Below are 12,362 nucleotides of genomic sequence, written 5' to 3'. Positions count from 1 at the left end.
AAGATATAGGTAAAAGATGATTTCATTAATATCATAATTGTTTCAATACATAAAATTCAACCAGCTAAATGTCAATACATGGCCCCAAGGTATAGATCCTAGAACAAGATACTAACTCCTAGAACCTAGTAAAGATCAAGATAAGTCAATGATCAAGACAAATCATGGATCAGAGTCATCAGATATGGTATGAGAAGATGATGGATCAGAAGTGCGTCCTCTACCCCGTCTGCCTCTGCCACGAGCAGGAGAACGAGATGAACTGGGTGGCTGAGAACGCTGAGATACTAGGGCTGATATCATGAGTCTGATAGAATCAAGTACGTTCAGTGCTCTGGAAACAGATTGAAGTAGAGCAGTGAACTGGGTGGTAGCATGCTCACTCGATCCTCTGATCTCTTTCCTCAGTAGCTCATATCCACCTTCTAGTGCTCCTCTGAGCCTGCCAGCCTCTGCAGTGAGGTCTGTGACCTCAATGGTAGACTCCTGTGGCTGGGGATGGGCCAATGCAAGGACTTGCCCCTGCAAGTCAAGAACTCTGCCAGTAAGTCTCCAGACTGTATCCTCAAGCTGCTGTATCCTGACGGACTGATCTGAAATCATCTGAAATATAGTGGAGATGTGGGGAGTAATGGTCTGATCAGAAGAAGTAGCTCCAGGTGCAAAAGAAGTACTACTCCACTGGCTAGACAACAAAGAAGCCACACGCTGAGATATATGCTCGATCTGATCGTCAGCCAGTCTGAACTCTGAATGAGGTGCTCTGCTCTCTGGCTGATACACTGGTGTGGGCATCCTAGTAAACTCAGAAGGGCCAGCCTCAGTATCATGAATGAACTGGGTATCTGGTGAAGCTGCCCTGAAATCATGTATAGGAGAAGATGGACCTTCTTCTTCTACTCTGCCTTCAGTTCTTTCCTCAGCTCTCTCCTCAGCTCTTTCTTCAGAGCCCTTGATCCAACCACCAACAGTCTTTGTAATTCCCATTCGGTGTAGGCTGTGTTGGTTGAAAGTGTCCACATGTGAGAGCTTGGTAGGTGTCTCCCCCTCACAGCTAACTCCAAACCTCCTAAAAACTCTAGTAAGGGCCATACCATAAGGCAAGTGTGCCTTGGATCTGTTCAAAGTTTCTCTCATGGCCTCTATCATAAGTGTAGGGAGGTTTAAGGGGGTCTGAGTGATGATATGAAACATGACACATACATCTCTGCCAGATAGTAAGTCATGTCTACCACTCCTAGGAAAGAATAGTTTTGTCACAATCTGATGCAGGACCCTCATCTCAATGGACAGTAGCTTTGCTTCCAATCTGTTTAAACTTTCTGAAAAATCTTCTCCTAAGATAATTCTGATCCCTTCTTCTTTAATTGGGAGTTCCATATATGAGTATCCTTCACTAGGCAACTGAAGTATCTCTCCCAATATCCTAGCATCCAAACAGATGTCAATCTCCTTTACAGTTGAAGTCACAGACCCGTTTCCATAATTTAGGTTCTGGTAGAACTCTCTGACTAGATCAACATAGGTGACTTCCTTAAGAGAGCAATAAAGTTCCCATCCTTGATTTTTGATCTTGGTAGCAAAAGTAAAGCCTTCTTTCTCAAAGAACCGAAAATCTATATTTTTCTCGGTTTCTACTTTTCTATCAGAAAGAAGATTTACACTGGGGCTTATGGAGGGTTGAGAGGGACCTTGAGCAGGTACTGAAACTGGATTGGGAACAGTGGAAGACTGAGCATGCCTTCTCTTTCGGACAATTTCCTCAGGCTCTCGGATTGATTTCCTTCTTTGGGGAAGTTTCATCTTTGGAGCCATATCCAATAAGGTAGCAGACAAGAAGACTTGAATTCAGTGGAGGAGGGATCACAAAAGAGTAAAGAAGAATTTTGATGGAGAAAAGAAGTGGATTTTGAATGAACGGTGAAGTTCTAGGGCACGTTCCACCCGCGCCTAATATTGCGAGAAAGCACAGAAAAATCCTTTTCAAGGAGGCAATTTTTGGTGGAGAGGAGGAGGGAGAATTGCCTCAGAATTGATCCTTGGATTTGGAGCAAAAAGAGTTGGAGAGGACGGCTTTCGGAAGGAAGACGACGAGAAGATGAGTCGTCTCATAAACAAGGTTTCCCGTTTTAAAAACAATGAACCCGATGGAAGTTGGTGGGATTTACAAGTTTGCCATTGAGTCGACTCATGGGGGTCGACTCATGAAGTTCAGAAAATCAGAAAAAATGCAAATAAATTCCAGAAAAATTCAAAATTTTGGGAGAAAGAATTTTGCTCAATGATAAGTTTTTAGAGTGATAAAACTGAGCTTTTGGAACCAGGATAGATGTTGAAAATTGAGCTCTAAGAGTTTTTGACATCTATTCTTTGGAAATTGAGAAATTTCAGATATATGGATCTAGAATTCCTAGATTTCTCCTAATTTCACAGAATCTTTCCTCACTAAGGGCCTTTGTAAAGATATCAGCTAATTGATTTTCAGTGCAAACATATTCAAGAATTATATTTTTGTTTTGAACATGTTCTCTTATAAAATGATGTCTTATTTCAATATGTTTAGATCTTGAGTGTTGTATTGGATTTTTAGATAGATTTATAGCACTTGTATTATCACATCTTATTGGTGTTTCATTAAGTTTGATTCCAAAATCTTCGAGTTGTTGCTTAATCCACAAGATTTGAGCACAGCAACTTCCGGCTGCAATGTATTCGGCCTCAGCCGTAGACAGTGCCACCGAATTTTGTTTCTTGCTAAACCATGAGATTAGGTTAACTCCAAGAAATTGGCAAGTTCCACTTGTGCTTTTTCTATCTAATTTACATCCAGCAAAATTAGCATCAGAATATCCTAACAAATTAATTTGTGAGTCCTTAGAGTACCATAACCCTATAGTTTGTGTACCATTTAAGTATCTAAGGATTCTTTTAACAGCATTCAAATGAGATTCCTTAGGATTAGATTGATATCTTGCACATAAGCAAACACTAAACATGATATCAGGCCTACTTGCAGTTAAATATAATAATGAGCCAATCATACCTCTATAGTATTTTAAGTCTACGCTTTTACCTTCATCATCCTTGTCAAGCTTACATGAGGGACTCATTGGTGTGCCAATTGGTTTGCAGTTCTCCATTCCAAATTTTTTGAGTAGTTCCTTGGTGTACTTGCTTTGGGTGATGGAGATTCTCTCTTTTGATAGTTTGATTTGGAGTCCGAGGAAGAAGGTGAGTTCTCCCATCATGCTCATCTCGAACTCTCCCTGCATAAGCTTAGCAAAGTCTTGACAAAGGGATTCATTAGTAGACCCAAAAATTATGTCATCAACATAAATTTGTATAATTAGCATATCATTTTGGTTTCTTTTAATAAATAGAGTTGTATCCACATTGCCTCTTAAGAAACCATTATTTAGTAGAAATTTGCTAAGCCTTTCATACCATGCTCTAGGTGCTTGTTTTAGACCATATAAAGCTTTATTTAATCTAAAGACATGATTGGGAAAAGCATGATTTTTAAATCCAGGGGGTTGTTCTACATATACTTCTTCAGAAATATATCCATTTAAAAATGCACTTTTAACATCCATTTGAAATAGTTTGAATTTCATAAAGCAAGCATAAGCAAGTAGAAGTCTAATGGCTTCTAATCTAGCAACAGGTGCAAAGGTTTCATCAAAATCAATTCCTTCTTCTTGATTATATCCCTTAGCAACCAGTCTTGCTTTATTTCTAATTACATTTCCATGCTCATCTAATTTGTTTCTAAAGACCCATTTTGTGCCAATTATTGAATAATCTTTAGGTCTTTTCACTAAGGTCCAAACATTATTTCTTTCAAATTGACTGAGTTCTTCTTGCATAGCATTAATCCAGTTATGATCATTTTCAGCTTCTTCAAAAGTTTTAGGTTCAAGTTGAGATACAAAAGCACAATGATTAAGTACATCTCTAAGTGAAGAACGTGTTTTTACCCCATGCATAGGATCACCGATAATTAATTCCTTAGGGTGGTTGTGAACATACCTCCATTCCTTGGGTAAGTCATTTGTACCTTGAGGTTGTTCTTGAATTTCTTCACCTTTCTCATTTTGTTCATCTTCTTGATCCTTGTCTTCTGGAGTTGCTGAATCTTTTAGAGTGATCTCCTTCATACCTTCTATTAGTGGATCTGCATCATCAACACCCTTATTCTTCCTTGAAGGAAGATCGTTAGATTCATCAAAGACAACATGTATGGACTCCTCAACTACTAAGGTTCTTTTGTTGAACACTCTAAATGCTTTACTAGTGGAGGAGTAACCTAGAAGGATTGCTTCATCTGATTTTGCATCAAATTTACCAAGTTTTTCTTTGCCATTATTTAATACAAAACATCGGCAACCAAAAACATGAAAATAGGCAATATTTGGTTTTCTTCCTTTCCAAAGTTCATAGGGGGTTTTCTTTAAAAATTGTCTTATTAAAGCACGATTTAAAATGTAACATGCTGTGTTAATAGCTTCCGCCCAAAAATATTTTGGAAGGTTGCTTTCACAGAGCATGGTACGGGCCATTTCTTCTAAGGTTCTATTTTTCCTTTCAACTACCCCATTTTGTTGGGGTGTCCTAGGAGCAGAGAAGTTGTGGCCAATTCCATTTTCATCACAAAAATTTTCAAAGTCATGATTTTCAAATTCTGTTCCATGATCACTTCTAATATTTTGAATTGAAAACCCTTTTTCATTAGTGACTTTTCGATGAAATTTCGTGAAAATTTGAAAAGTTTCATTTTTGTGAGCTAAAAAGAAAATCCAAGTAAAACGAGAGTAATCATCAATTAATACAAATCCATATCGTTTTCCTCCTAGACTAGTGGTTTTAGTTGGTCCAAATAAATCCATATGTAAGAGCTCTAAAGGTCTAGAAGTTGAAATAGTATTTTTGGATTTAAATGATACTCTAGTTTGTTTACCTAATTGGCATGCATCACAAATTCTATCCTTTTCAAAATTTAATTTTGGCAAACCGAGAACTAAATCCTTTTTGATTAATTTTGAAAGAGAATGCATGCTAATATGTGCAAGTCTACGATGCCACAGCCAACTAGTCTCATTTATTTTAGCATTTAAGGAAACTAGGCATTGCATGTCTAATTTAGTTAAATCATTCAAGTCTACCATATAAACATTGCCATGCCTATGTCCTATAAATTTAATGCCATCGTTAATAGGACTCGTCACAATGCATACAGATGATTCAAAACTTACTTTATACCCTTTATCACAGAATTGACTAATGCTAAGTAAGTTATGCTTTAAACCTTTAACAAGTAAAACATTCTCAATGTATTTGGAGGGAGTGATACCAATGTTACCTATCCCGATGATCTTTCCTTTGCCATTATCTCCAAAGGTGACCATCCCTCCATCCTTAGCATCAAGCGTGATGAATTGTGATTCATCACCAGTCATGTGTCTCGAGCATCCGCTGTCAAGATACCATTTCCTGTTTCCTTCTTGGGATGCTAGACACACCTGCAAGCACAGATCAAGTTTCTGTCTTAGGTACCCAAGCTTTCTTGGGTCCTTTCAGGTTAGTCAGAATGGTTCCTTTTGGAACCCATATTTTCTTTGTGTTTGCATATTTGTTAATAAGACATGTGTATGATTTATGTCCTATTCTTCCACATTTAAAACAAGTAATATTTGTAGGCTTTTTGCTTGAATAATTTGCATAAATATCCTTCAAAAATTTTTGTTTCTTCAGGGGTTTATAACCAAGTCCAGCCTTATCATATATAGCTTTCTGATTATCAAGGATCATATTTAGCTTGTTTGAACTTAAGGTGAACTTATCTACTATAGATTTCAGCCTGTTAATTTCATCCTTAAAGTTTTGATTTTCTTGAATCAATGTGAATTTTTCAATTGAAAGAATTTCAGCTTGTTTCACTAAGGACTGATTTTTCAATTTCAGCTCTTTGTTTTTCTTCCCTAGTTTCTTTAATTCATCAATTGAATCATAGAAAGCTTCATGCAATTCTTCAAAAGTAAATTCACTAGTGGATTTAGAAGTTACCTCATTTTCATGTGCCATCAGGCACAGATTGGCTTGTTCAGTTGAGGTTTCCTCATCGGAGCTTGAGTCATCACTCGTACTCCAGGTCGCCATCATTGCCTTCTTTTTGAATTTCTTTGGACCTTTCTTCAATTGAGGACATTCGGATCTGAAATGTCCTGGCTTCTTGCACTCGTAGCATATAGGAGTTTGATCTTTCTCCTTTTCTATGCTTTGATCCCCTTTTGTAAATTTCTTTCTCATCCCCTGTTTCCTTTTTCTTAGAAACTTCTTGAATTTCCGGGTGATGAGAGCCATCTCCTCATCCTGATCTTCATCTTCAGAGTCATCTGTTTCATAATCAGGTGAAGTTGTGGATTTGAGGGCAATGGTTCTTTTCTTTTTGATTTCATCCTCTTGATGTTGCATCATGCTAAGTTCATGAGTCATCAAGGATCCAAGAAGCTCTTCTAGAGGTAGAGTGTTCAAGTCCTTTGCTTCTTGGATGGCAGTCACCTTGGCTTCCCAAGTTCTTGGCAGTGACCTGAGAATCTTCCTTACAAGTTCACTGTTAGTATAAGATTTGCCAAGACTCTTTAAACCATTGATTATATCAGTAAAACGAGTAAACATAGCAGTTATGGACTCATCATGCTCTATTTTGAACAATTCATATTTATGTACAAGCATGTTTATTTTAGACTCTTTTACTTGATTTGTTCCCTCATGGGTGACTTCTAACCTATTCCATATTTCTTTAGCAGATGCACAAGTAGAAATGCGATTAAATTCACTAGCATCTAGTGCACAATAAAGAACATTCATAGCTTTGGCATTTAATTGTGCCAATTTCTTGTCAACCTCATCCCATTCTTTCTCGGGTTTGGTTGACTCCTCACCATCTATAATCTTGGTGGGTGTGTGAGGACCATTCACTATGATACTCCACATATCATAGTCGAGTGCTTGTATGAAAATCTTCATCCGAGCTTTCCAATAGGTGTAATTAGACCCATTGAAAAGTGGAGGTCGGTTTGTTGATTGCCCCTCAGCTAGAGAAGTTCCAACATGGGTTGCCATAGATCTTTGGCTCTTTGATTGTTAGATCAAAGAAGGGCTAGAGCACTGGCTCTGATACCACTTGTTGCCCAGCTATGCAACCCAAGAGGGGGGGGTGAATTGGGTTTCTAAAAATTTTAAGCCCAACAGATAACTTATGAAGAACAAAACAATGGCTTTAAATCAATATTAGTTAACTAAAGCAGTATTGCAAGGATATAATAAAGAAATAAGATAAAGCGATAAAGCACACCACAAATACAAGGATTTATAGTGGTTCGGTGCTAACCTTGCACCTACGTCCACTCTCCAAGATCCCACTTGGGAATTTTAATCCACTATCCTTTGTATTCAATCCGAATACAAAACGTCAGAAACTCCGACACTAGCTATCCCAAGCTAGAATACAAGACGTCGGAAACTCCGACCCTAGCTATCCCAAGCTAGAACACTTGTTTCCCGGGTACAAGCAAACCCAAAACACTCCGATTTCAGGTTCGGATCAACCTTTCCTTGTTTTGGAAATCCTCCAAAAACAAGATCAAAAACTCACAAAGAATAAGAATATTTAGAGCACAGATGAATACAATAACAGCTCCTTAAATGAGCAAATATAACAATAAAAGCTTTACTCAAATGAAGAACCCCTTTTTCAGATTTTCTCAAGATGAATGAACGGTTGAACGCTTGAGAAGAGGTTGATTGTTGATTGAAGATCTCTTGAAAGCTTTGAACGATCTCTAGATCAAGGTTGAAAACAATCGACTTGAAAGATTCTCTCTTTGAATGCTCTTGCTTTTCTTTTTCACAAACTCTCTTGAATATTGTGGATCCTCTCTCTTCTTCTTGAATATTTCGTTGATCTCAGATTTAGGATCCTCTCTTCTCTTTTGATCTCTCGTTTGATCTCCCGATTTTTTCACCTTTTTCTTTGCAATTTGATCTGCTATTTAATCTGCAATTTTCTTTCACCATTTTAAGCATTTTATGGCATTAGTAGCAAGAGAAAACAATTTAGGCAGATAAAGAGCCGTTAGAGGATTTTTAGGAAGCATAAATGGCAATTAAAATGGGCAAAAAAAATAGCCGTTGCTGACATTTCCCGTCGCAGGGGTCGACTCATGAGTCGACTCATGCTTCAGGAGTCGACTCATGAGTCGACTTCTGTTGCAACAGACCAGAAGATCTGATTTCTGGATTTTTCGGCTCAAATCAGCAGAGGTCGACTCATGAGTCGACTCATGCCTTGTGGGTCGACTCATGAGTCGACTCACAGGTCGTGCCAAGCCAAAAATCCAGCGTGCCATGGGAATTTTTTCATGCCATTCAGCTCATAGTGCCATGAGTTGACTCATGAGTCGACTCATGCACTTCAAACCTTCATAACTTCAAAAATATTAGTCCAAACACAATGAAATTTTCACCAATAGATTTCAAATCATTTGTTCTACCAAATGGTACTATCAAATCAGGATTTTAGTGAAATTACGATTTTGCCCTTGAAGAGCATAAGGACTTTTTCAATTGATTGTATCCCTTCAATCTGCTTTGTAATCATCAAAATCAATCTAGGAGCAACACAAGTTCAGTAGTATCATGTTAGATGATTGTCATTATTGCCCCTCCTTTATGATGAATGTCATCTCTGTAAGCCTTTTGGTCAAACTTGATTTCAAGTTTATAATAAAGGATGATTTTTGTGATATCATTATGAATGATACTGCAATTATATGTAGACAGTTAAAATATGGCATATATATAATATCATGGCCTGTTAGTGTCATGTACACAGCCAATAAATATTCTAAATTAGATAATATCAGTGAATCCTACTTTTGGCATTATAGGCTTGGTCATGTGAACAAGAGTAGGATTGACAGGTTGATCAAAGAACGTGTCCTTAAAATAGATGATTGTGAATCATTATCAACCTGCAAATCCTGTCTACTTGGTAAGATGACTAAGTCACCTTTTGAAGAAAAAAGTGAAAAAGCCAGTAATGTCCTAGGTCTAATACATACTGATGTATACGGACCTATGAACATAAGTGCCAAAGGAGGATATTACTACTTCATTACGTTTACAAACGACCTATGTCTATCTTATGAAGCATAAGTCAGAATCATTTAAAATATTCAAATAATTTCGTACTGAAGTAGAGAAACAGACTGGGAGGAATATTAAGACCCTTCGATCAGACTGAGGAGGTGAATACCTCATCAGTGACCTTTTGACATATCTACATGAGAATGGGATTCTCTCATAGTGGACCTCTTTTAAAATACCATAACATAATGGGGTGTTTGAGAGGAGGAATCGAACCTTATTAGACATAGTCCGATCCATGCTAGATTTTGCAAGTTTGTCAATCTTCTTTTGGGGATATGCTCTAGAAACTGCCTCCTACATTTTGAATAAGATGTTGAACAAGTCTGTCGATAAAACTCCATATGAGATATAGACCGGGCATAAGTCGATGCTCTCACACCTTAGGGTTTGGAGGTGTCCAGCTTATGTCAAGCATTTAAAGACAGATAAGCTTCGACCTAAGTCTGATAAATGCTTGTTTATAGGGTATCTAAAGGAAACTAAAGGGTACTACTTCTATCTCGCTATAGAGCAAAAGGTGTTTGTCAGTAGCAGGACAGTCTTTTTAGAAAAAGAATTTCTTAGTGAAGGAGCTAATGCCTATAAAATTGAACTTGATGAAGTTCAAGAGGTAGAAGGACTGATATACACAGAATTGAATTTGATTGGAGAATCGAATTCAGAGCTAGTAGAGGTGCCATTAAAGAGATTCGATAGAGTACCACAGCAGCCGGACAGATACTATGATTTTTTGATTCAAGATGGTGACCCCATCGAACTTGATGAGAATGATGAGGATCTGATCACCTATATGGAGATCATACAATGGTCCGACTCCCAAAAATATCTTGACGTCATGAAATCCGAGATGGAGTCTATGGAGATCAATGGTGTATGGATACTAGTTGATCCACTTGAAGGGATAAAATCCATCGGGTGTAAATAGATTTTCAAAAAAAAAATAGGAGCTGACAGGAACGTGGAGATCTATAAAATCCTTCTAGTTACAAAGGGTTACCATCAGTGTTGCTCCTAGATTGATTTTGATGATTACAAAGCAGATTGAAGGGATACAAACAATTAAAAAAGTCCTTATGCTCTTCAAGGGCAAAATCATAATTTTGCTAAAATCCTGATTTGATAGTATCATTTGGTAGAACAAAAGATTTGAAATCTATTGGTGAAAATTTCATTGTGTTTGGACTAATATTTTTGAAGTTATGAAGGTTTGAAGTGCATGAGTCGACTCATGAGTCAACTCATGGCACTATGAGCTGAATGGCACGAAAAAAATTCCCATGGCACGCTGGATTTTTGGCTTGGCACGACCTGTGAGTCGACTCATGAGTCGACCCACAAGGCATGAGTCGACTCATGAGTCGACCTCTGCTGATTTGAGCCGAAAAATCCAGAAATCAGATCTTCTGGTTTGTTGCAACAGAAGTCGACTCATGAGTCGACTCCTGAAGCATGAGTCGACTCATGAGTCGACCCCTGCGACGGGAAATGTCAGCAACGGCTATTTTTTTGCCTGTTTTAATTGCCATTTATGCTTCCTAAAAATCCTCTAACGGCTCTTTATCTGCCTAAATTGTTTTCTCTTGCTTCTAATGCTACAAAATGCTTTAAATGATGAAAGAAATTGCAGATTAAATAGCGGATCAAACGTGAAATCAAAAAAAGAAGAAAAGAGAGGAAAAAGAGAAGAACAGAAGAGAGGATCCGAAATTTGCAAGAAAAAGCCTGAGATCAACGAAATATCCATAGAGAAAAAGAGAGAGGATCCACAATATACCAGAGAGATTGTGAAAGAGAAAAGGAAGATCTTTCAAGGAGAGAATTCTTCACGCCTATCGTTTCAACCTTGATCTAGAGATCGTTCAAAGCTTTCAAGAGATCTTCAATCAACAATCAACCTCTTCTCAAGCGTTCAACCGTTCATTCATCTTGAGAAAATCTGAAAAAGGGGTTCTTCATTTGAGTAAAGCTTTTATTGTTATATTTGCTCATTTAAGGAGCTTTTATTGTATTCATCTGTGCTCTAAATATTCTTACTCTTTGTGAGTTTTTGCTCTTGTTTTTGGAGGATTTCCAAAATAAGGAAAGGTTGATCCGAACCTGAAATCGGAGTATTTTGGGTTGGCTTGTACCCGGGAAACAAGTGTTCTAGCTTGGGATAGCTAGGGTCGGAGTTTCCGACGTCCTGTATTCTAGCTTGGGATAGCTAGTGTCGGAGTTTCCGACGTTTTGTATTCGGGTTGAATACAAAGGATAGTGGATTAAAATTCTCAAGTGGGATCTTGGGGAGTGGACGTAGGTGCAAGGTTAGCACCGAACCACTATAAATCCTTGTGTTTGTGGTGTGCTTTATCGCTTTATCTTATTTCTTTATTATATCCTTGCAATACTGCTTTAGTTAATTAATATTGATTTAAAGCCATTGTTTTGTTCTTCATAAGTTATCTGTTGGGCTTAAAATTTTTAGAAACCCAATTCACCCCCCCTCTTGGGTTGCATAGCTGGGCAACAAGTGGTATCAGAGCCAGTGCTCTAGCCCTTCTTTGATCTAACAATCAAAGAGCCAAAGATCTATGGCAACCCATGTTGGAACTTCTCTAGCTGAGGGGCAATCAACAAACCGACCTCCACTTTTCAATGGGTCTAATTACACCTATTGGAAAGCTCGGATGAAGATTTTCATACAAGCACTCGACTATGATATGTGGAGTATCATAGTGAATGGTCCTCACACACCCACCAAGATTATAGATGGTGAGGAGTCAACCAAACCCGAGAAAGAATGGGATGAGGTTGACAAGAAATTAGCACAATTAAATGCCAAAGCTATGAATGTTCTTTATTGTGCACTAGATGCTAGTGAATTTAATCGCATTTCTACTTGTGCATCTGCTAAAGAAATATGGAATAGGTTAGAAGTCACCCATGAGGGAACAAATCAAGTAAAAGAGTCTAAAATAAACATGCTTGTACATAAATATGAATTGTTCAAAATAGAGCATGATGAGTCCATAACTGCTATGTTTACTCGTTTTACTGATATAATCAATGGTTTAAAGAGTCTTGGCAAATCTTATACTAACAGTGAACTTGTAAGGAAGATTCTCAGGTCACTGCCAAGAACTTGGGAAGCCAAGGTGACTGCCATCCAAGAA

Source organism: Elaeis guineensis, chromosome 6, assembly GCF_000442705.2.
Source record: "Elaeis guineensis isolate ETL-2024a chromosome 6, EG11, whole genome shotgun sequence".
NCBI lineage: Eukaryota > Viridiplantae > Streptophyta > Magnoliopsida > Arecales > Arecaceae > Elaeis > Elaeis guineensis.
This window is presented reverse-complemented; position numbering follows the sequence as displayed.